This window comes from Malania oleifera, chromosome 6 (genome assembly GCF_029873635.1).
Source record: "Malania oleifera isolate guangnan ecotype guangnan chromosome 6, ASM2987363v1, whole genome shotgun sequence".
In the NCBI taxonomy this organism is placed as follows: Eukaryota; Viridiplantae; Streptophyta; class Magnoliopsida; order Santalales; family Ximeniaceae; genus Malania; species Malania oleifera.
In genome coordinates, this window is record NC_080422.1 from 19,309,598 (window position 1) to 19,317,931 (window position 8,334).

Genomic DNA, 8,334 nt, shown 5'->3' on the forward strand with positions numbered 1-8,334 from the left:
ATAAAAGATTCAAACTTCTTGTACCATTATCGTGGAGCTTGTTTTAGTTTATACAAGCTCTTTTCTATCTTACACACAAGATACTATTTACCTTTTTCTTCAAATCCTTCAGGTTGTTCCATGTAGTTTTCCTTATGCAAGTCACCATGTAAGAAGGGAGTCTTCACATCAAGTTGTTCAACCTCCAAGTTCAAACTTGCAGTGAGGTTAAGAATCACTCTGATAGAAGACATCTTGACCACAAGAGAAAAGATTTCCTAAAAATCAATGTCTTTTCTCTGACCAAAACCCTTGACCACCAATCTTGCCTTGTACCTAAGTTGTGAATTAGTTCTATCATTCTTCAACCTAAACACCCATTTGTTCTTGAGTGCTCTCTTGCCCTTGGTCAACTTTACTAGCTTATAGGTCTTATTGTCACCTAGAGATTTCATCGTTTCATGCATAGCTTTCAGCCACACTTTCTTATGATCATAAGCTATAACTTCTTCAAAGCACTAAGGTTCTCCCCCATCAGTGAAGTTACACACAGTTCCTAAAGTAATATTTTGTATTTTGGTGATGCTCTTTAGTGGATCTTCTAAGTGGAGGTGCTACTAGTGGTTCTAAAATAGGCTAGCCAATTTAGTTTTCTATAACTTCCCCATTCAGTAATTATTCAACTTGGCTTTCTATGACTTCATCATTCAGTAATGGCTCATCAACATCAATGTCACCACCTTCTTACCTATCTCCCCTATAATCATCATTCACCATGGTAAAAGTATCTAAAATAGGAATAATAGGCTTTATCAAAGTGTATTTTGGCTTCTCTACTTTCTTGTCAAAATCTTCAAGTGTTTGGTCTTCAAGGAATATAACATTCCTAGTTTTAATTAGCTTATTATTAATATGAACCCACAACCTGTAACCAAACTCTTCATGTACATAACCTAGGAGGATACACTGTCTTGACTTGCTGTCTAACTTGGATCTATCATCTTTGGGAATGTGAACAAAAGTCCTACAACCAAAAAAACTGAGATGATCATAAGAGACATCCTTCTTTGTCCATACTCTTTTTGATACATCTCCTTGTAGAGAAACTAATGAATAAAGATTAATCAAATCCACTGCAATATGCATAACTTCACCCCAAAATGGCTTAGCCATTTTTGTATGAGATAACATACATCTAATTCTAGCAGTAATGGTCCTGTTCATCCTCTCTACAACTCTATTATATTGAGGTGTCTTAGGAAAAAATTTTGAAGCTTCATGTATGTTCTCTACAATATGCCTTAAAAGGTCCTCCCCCATTATCCGCTCCAAAACATCTTAATTTCTTTCTTGTCTCTTTCAACACTAAAATGGAAGTTCTTGAATGTTTAAAGCACATGGTCTTTTGTCTTCAAAGTATAGGCCCACACTTTCCTGGAACAATCATCAATAAAGGTAACCAAGTACAAAGCACCACCTAATGTCCTGTCACTCATTAATCAAACATCCATATGCACAAGATCAAGAATATTAGATTTTCTATATGAAGGAGATCTATGAAAAGAAACACGATTTTTCTTACCAACCAAGCAATGAGTGCATGTCTTCAATCCCATACCTTTCTCTAGAAGAAGCTTTCTTCTAGCAAGTGTCTCTAGGCCTTTCTCACTCAAGTGTCCAAGCCTTTTATGCCAAAGCTCTATAGAGGAATCTTCTATTTCATTAACCTCCCTTGTGCACACTTTTACATGAGTAAGAAGATAAAACTGGGTTTTTTTCACCTTTTGCCACAACAAGAGATCATTTGATGAGCTTCATTTTACTACCACAAAAATGATTGAAGTACTCTTCATCATCTAGGATACTTGTGGAGATCAATTGAAGTCTTAAATTTGGAACATTCTTGAGTAGTTGCTTACTGCCAACATCTGTCACTAACCAAACATCCCCAATGCCAACAATTTAGGTTACAGCCTTATTAGCCATCCTCACATAACCATAGTCACCACTAGTGTAAGTTGCAAAGACATCACACCATGAAGAAATGTGGAAAGAAGTTCCTTAATCAACAAGCCAAGTATTGTTATGATATGATAAGTTTAAATTAGCATCATTGGAGATAATCATGACATCTTCATCAACTGCAGCTGTGTTTGGAGTCTCCTTTTCATCTTTCTGCTCATTTTTTGTCTCCACCTTTTTCTCTTTTAAATTTCTTGCAATTTTTCCTAATGTGCGCAAAACCTCCATATGGAAAAACTTAACAAACATGTTTGTCTCAAAAAATTACACAGAATAAAAAAGAAAAGAAAAAGAAACACAGATAATGGACACTGGCACCCCATTTTATGGCTGCTTTATAGTATAACTTTGAATAACCATAATTTTGCGCTCTATGAAGTGAAGTTAAACTCTTTCCTCTTGACCTCTTCATTAAATAAACTCTCCTTGATTGTATTCATGTTAAGATTTGGTGTTGAATTATTTAATGTCACAATTAGAGTCTCATAATTATCCAATAAGGTACCCAATAGCAAACAAGCTTGCAAATCATCTTCAAATTAATTTTCATATTAGTCAACTAATTCACAATGTCTTGAAAAACATTTAAATACTTTGACATGTTGTTCCCATCTTTATATCTCAAGTTAACCAACTACTTGATCACAAAAGTTTTATTTTGAGAAGTTTTTCTTTCATACAAATTATCTAATTTCTTCCACAATGCTTGAGCAATTTTTTTATTAGCCACGTAGTGAAACTCATCATTGTCAATCCATTGCCGAATAAGACCAATAGTTTTTTTTTTTTTTTTTAATTTGCTCGCTCTCACTCCTTATCTGTTTTATCCACTAGTTTGGTCGCATCAACCTTCAATCGGATCATACCAATCTTTACATAATAAAATGTCTAACATTCTTGGTTTCCATATTGAGTAGTTCGATGCCATCAATTTAAACATTGCATCATTGCTGTTATCCTCCATTTTAATTTGTACACAGTAATTCAACTTTCCTCTTATACCAATATGTTAGGAAAAAATTAGCGGAATAATTGAAACTACACAAAAATACTTGCATAGCCTTTCCCATCTTGCACAAATAAAATAGAATAATAGGTTAGAGATATAGCCACTAAATTCCAATTTCAGAATTTAATTTGATAAAACAGCAATTAAATCACCTCGACAAGAATAGTAAAGCAATAAAACACCTAAAAACGAAACACCAAGAATTTATATAGAAAACCTCATATTGGGAAAAAACTACGGGACCTCCGATCTAGGCCAAATTCACTAGATAAGAGAAAAATACAAAGGTCCACAAGCTCTATAAGAGCTCTCAATAGCAACAACAATTGTAACAAATCATAAACAATCTTTCTCGGAAGTTAATCTCACCAACAAGGACCAGATATTAATAAAAAAATGTCTTACCATAAGACAAAAACTGAAGAAGAATACCATAATCAAAGCCAAGCATAATTTATATAAGTAGTGATTTCATCTTGAAACAAAAAAAGAGGAGTTGTTCTTGTATTTTTTTTCCTAAGAACGCTTTACAAACCATGCTCGGGGGGGGGGGGGGATAAACTGTACATCCACCGTCCACATAAATCAAATAATTTACAGTGTACAATGCACAATATAAATGTCCCAGATTCATCTACAAGCCAAAACACTAATTAAATTCACATAACTATTTAATATTACCATTTATTTAATATTTTGTTGACTTTAGTGTAATCCCAAGAGTGGGGTGAATTGGATATTTTAAAAAATTTCTTTCTAAATCAATTAACCAACAGCAGTATTTCACAAACCTAAAGTTAGTCTAGGGTATTTAAAACATAAACAGATAGATGCAATTGCAATTAATTTACTTTAGAAAAAATTTAAACAAGCAAGCACAATATAGCAAAGCAGATAAAGTAAAGATGACACCAGATGTGTTATCGAGGTTCAGAAAATATGCCTACGTCCCTGCCTCTAGCTCGCAAGCTCGATAATTCCACTAAAGCTCACTTGCGGGTGGAGCGACACCAGATACAGCACACTTTCCTTACTTGGCAAGGGAAACCCCAAGTCAGATTAACAAGGCTGACCCCAACCTTTATAACCAATTCTTAGGGGCTAGATCAACACCCCCTCAGGCCACGCCTAGAATACAACTGATAATGAAAAATAAATTTTCGTGTACAATATACGTGCTTCTCCAATAAGCAAATATGTGCCAATACGATCAATGCACTTCAATATGATACAATTTATAAGCTCAGTGAAGTTTAAAAGACAACTCTCAGTATAATGCAAATATAGCAATCAATATGTGAGAAGTTTGTGTAATGATCTTTGAATCAAGATAACTATATAAATCACAAAGTATAATATCAAAGATCTTAAACACACAAGCAACTATCTCAAAAATATTTTTCAAAAATCAAGCACAAGAGATATTTGTAAATCTAGCTTGTCAAAAATATTTTTATGAAATCACAAGACAAGATCTTGAGTCTTGCAACAAGAATGCAAAGACTCACAAGCCTTAGAGAGTTTTCCTAATGAAACTTATAAATAAAATCACAAGGAAAAACTCAAGCTTACTCTCAATAAAGATCAATATCAATAAAAGAGTATGAGAGTGCAAGCTTATGGATGATTTCAAGATACTCTACCAGAGAAATTTTGCAAGAAGAATGAGTAGAAGTTTAATTTTTAAGCTTGTATGGGGATATTGGGTATTTGAAAATTCAAAAGATTTTTACTAATTATGTTTGCTAATCTGATGCTAATTAAGCCAAATAAGGGAGTATATATAGACACTCCTAAAAATATAACCATTGGGGACTCATTTGGTATTTTTGAAAATGTTTAATTATGTTTAATAAAAATTAACCCCTATTTTACCTCGGTAAAAATTGGTCAACCTGAGAGGTTCGGTCGACCATATTCAAGGTTCGGTCGACCACTTTAAAAAGTTCAGTCGGCCGTGGAAATTTTGAACTAAAGATATGGTCTACCATCTCAAGGCGATTTTGAACCCTTCGTAGGTTCGGTCGACCAAAACTAAGGACGATTGGCCACTCATCTAGGTTCGGTCGACCGTGGCCAAAATGAACTATACATTTGGTCGATCGAACAGTTGGAGGGTCAAAGACTTTATGATTCGGTTGCCTAGGGACAATATGTTAATTTCATAATGGTCGACCATGAGAAGTCAATTTGTTGACTTCTTAACGGTTCTGTCAACCAAGGCTTTCACATTGCCAGAGATTCAGTCGATTGTGGCTTAGTCAACTTTTTGACTTTTTAGCCAACAAAGTATTCGATGGACCATGCTAGTTATTACCATAATGGTTTGGTTGACAAACTGTTACAATCCCTACTTCAATTAGGGTGGAGCCCCCTCTCAAAGTGATACCCCATGCTCAGTTACAATGATTCAACCAACCTTGAACAATGACGCACTCAAAAGAGTAGAATAGTGCTATTGAAATCTATATACTTTAGTCAAAATCACAATATAGAAAGATGAAGCTCAAGTATATATATCACCAAGGTTCTTTCTTAGGTTGAATAACTGAGTAAAAATGCAAAGACCCGCGATCTTTTCTTAGCAAAATCACAGCACGTAATTCAACAAGAGTATAGGCAAGGTAGCTTTGAAGAGTAGAAAGAATTTGATTGATTTGACACTTGTAGGTTGTTGGTGTATTTGATCCTTGGGTTTAATCATGTACTTATAGAGTTTAAAGAGTATTTTTTTCGTGTTGCCCAAGTTGTTTGGAGTATTCCCCAAGTTTTCACAAAGTTTAGAATTCAAAAACTCAAATTTGGAAACTTCCTGTTACTTTTAAAAATCTGAATTTCGAAGGGTCGGGCGCATGAACTCAAGGGGTCAGTCTCCTGGACTTTAAATATTAGTATATTTTTGAAGTCAGTACAGGGTCAGTCGCTTGAAGTGGTTCTGTCTTCTATTTAGTCGCCTGAACAAATAAGGTCAGCTGCCTGACAACTTCAACCACCCTTCAATATTTTGATCACAACTTTTTCTATACAACTTCAAATTAGACGATTTTGGTATCAACAGAAATATAATAGAAAATCCAAGAACTTTCATGTTTAACACCTTTTAATATAAGGAGTTTTTGATAGATAAAAATGTACATCAATGCGGATATATAAAAAATAACATAATTTGGAAAATCTTGTATTCACATACTTGACTCCTGAAATATCATCACTTAACCAAATATGTTAAGTTCCTCTGATTTGTTATCATTAAAACAAGATTTTAAACCTTATAAGGCCAACAAGATCCATGCTAGCATGCCCTACACGCCTATGTCACAACCAACTTGCTTCATTTATAGCAGAAAAACATGTTACATGTTGTGAAGCTACGTTATCAAAACTAGTGGTGTAAACATTTTCTTGATGATCAGTAGTAAAAAGAATTTTGTTATTAGATTTATTTTCAACAATGCATTTATCATTTTCAAAGGACACTCTATAACCTTTATCACATAATTGACTTATACCCAGTAGGCTATGTTTTAAATCATCAACTAATAAGACATTATCAATTACAAGGGAAGGTTCCTTATCAACCTTACCTACTCCAATGATTCTGCCCTTTGCGTTGTCCCCGAAGGTCACGAACCCTCCTTCCTTGGGAGCAATGGACAATGCGAACTTGGCCTTGTCACCAGTCATATGTCATAAACAGCTGCTATCCATATACCACTTGTCCTTAGATGAGGACGACCTTAAGCACACTTGCAAAAATATTTAAGTAACTAATGCTAGTCCCCAAATTTTGTTGGGTCCAAAGGGGTTAGTGCTTGGTTCACCTTTGACTCTCCATACTTTCTTAATTTTCACATTTCTATTTCTAAATGGACAATCAAATTGGATATGACCATTCTGTTTGCATTTAAAACATGTCTTTTGCTCGAATGATTCTTTAGGTGGAATGTGGGTTTTTGATTTACAAGTAAAATGTCTCAAATAAAGATCATTTCATCTTATGTTTTCAATTCCATTAAAGTCGAGACCTTCTCTACCCTTTTGGCCTTCTGTAAATTTATAGATAATTTTGGAGCTGTCCTCCAATTTTATTTCAAGCTCAATAATTTTCAAATCATTTTCTTTAAGATATGCGGCATGGGACTTCTTTCCAATTTCAAAAAGTTCTAACCAATTTTCACATTTTTTTTTCAAAGCATCATTTTTCTTGGTTATCTTATTTTAGCAATTTAGAGACACGAATATATTCATACTGCAGTTCTTTATATGTAGGCATGCTGTCAGAATCAGAATCATCATCAAAATAGTAAGAATATAAGGAGCAAGATGATAGTACCTAATCATTGTGTGTTATCAAGCACAAGTTAGCAACCTTAGAGCTACTAGAGTCCGTGTCTGAATCACTGCTATTATGTTTGTCCCATGATGTGTTGGCTTTCATTGCTTTCTTCTTTTTCTTTGATTCCTTTTTCAATAGTGGGCAGTTTGGTTTGATATGCCTGATTTTGTTACAGTTGTAGCATGTGGGAGCATTTAATTTTTCTTTTCTTTTTCTTGATTCTCTCTTTTTCAGATACTGAGCTCTGGAACCTTCTATGTGGTCTACTATTCTTTTTAAAGAACTTACTAAATTTCATGGTAAACATAGTCATATCTTCTCATGATTCTGGTTCACTACATTCACTAGAGGTGTTAGCAAATATCTTTAAAGCAGTTACCTTCTTTACTCTATTTTACTCATTTAATCTCTCATTAATAGCCATCTCGTATGTGATGAGTGACCCTATTTGTTCATCTAGAGTCATTGCCTTTAAGTCTTTACCCTCAGCTATAGCAATAGCCTTTGCTTCCCAAATAGATGGCAATCCCCTAAGAATTTTACTAATCATTTCATATGTGGGATATGTTTTGCCTAATGCATGTAATGAGTTAGTGATGTGAGTGAAAAGAGTGTACATGCTCTGTGTGGATTCACTAGTGTTCATCCTGAATGCCTCGTACTCACTAGTCAACATGTCAGTTCTACTATCTTTAACATCTCTAGTGCCCTCGTAAGTAATTTCTAATTTATCCCATATTTCCTTAGCTGTTGTGCATGCCATGACCCTATTGAATTCATTTGCATCAAGTGCACAATATAAATTATTTATAGCAGTTGCATTTATATTTATTGCTTTTATGTCATCATCAGTGTATTCATCGTCAGTCTTAGGTACTCTAGCCTCCTCTACAGTTTTCATAAGAATATAATTTCCTCTAGAGACCACTCTCCACACCTTCCAATCAATGTTTTGAAGGTAAATGTGCATCCTTTGTTTCCCAAAAGT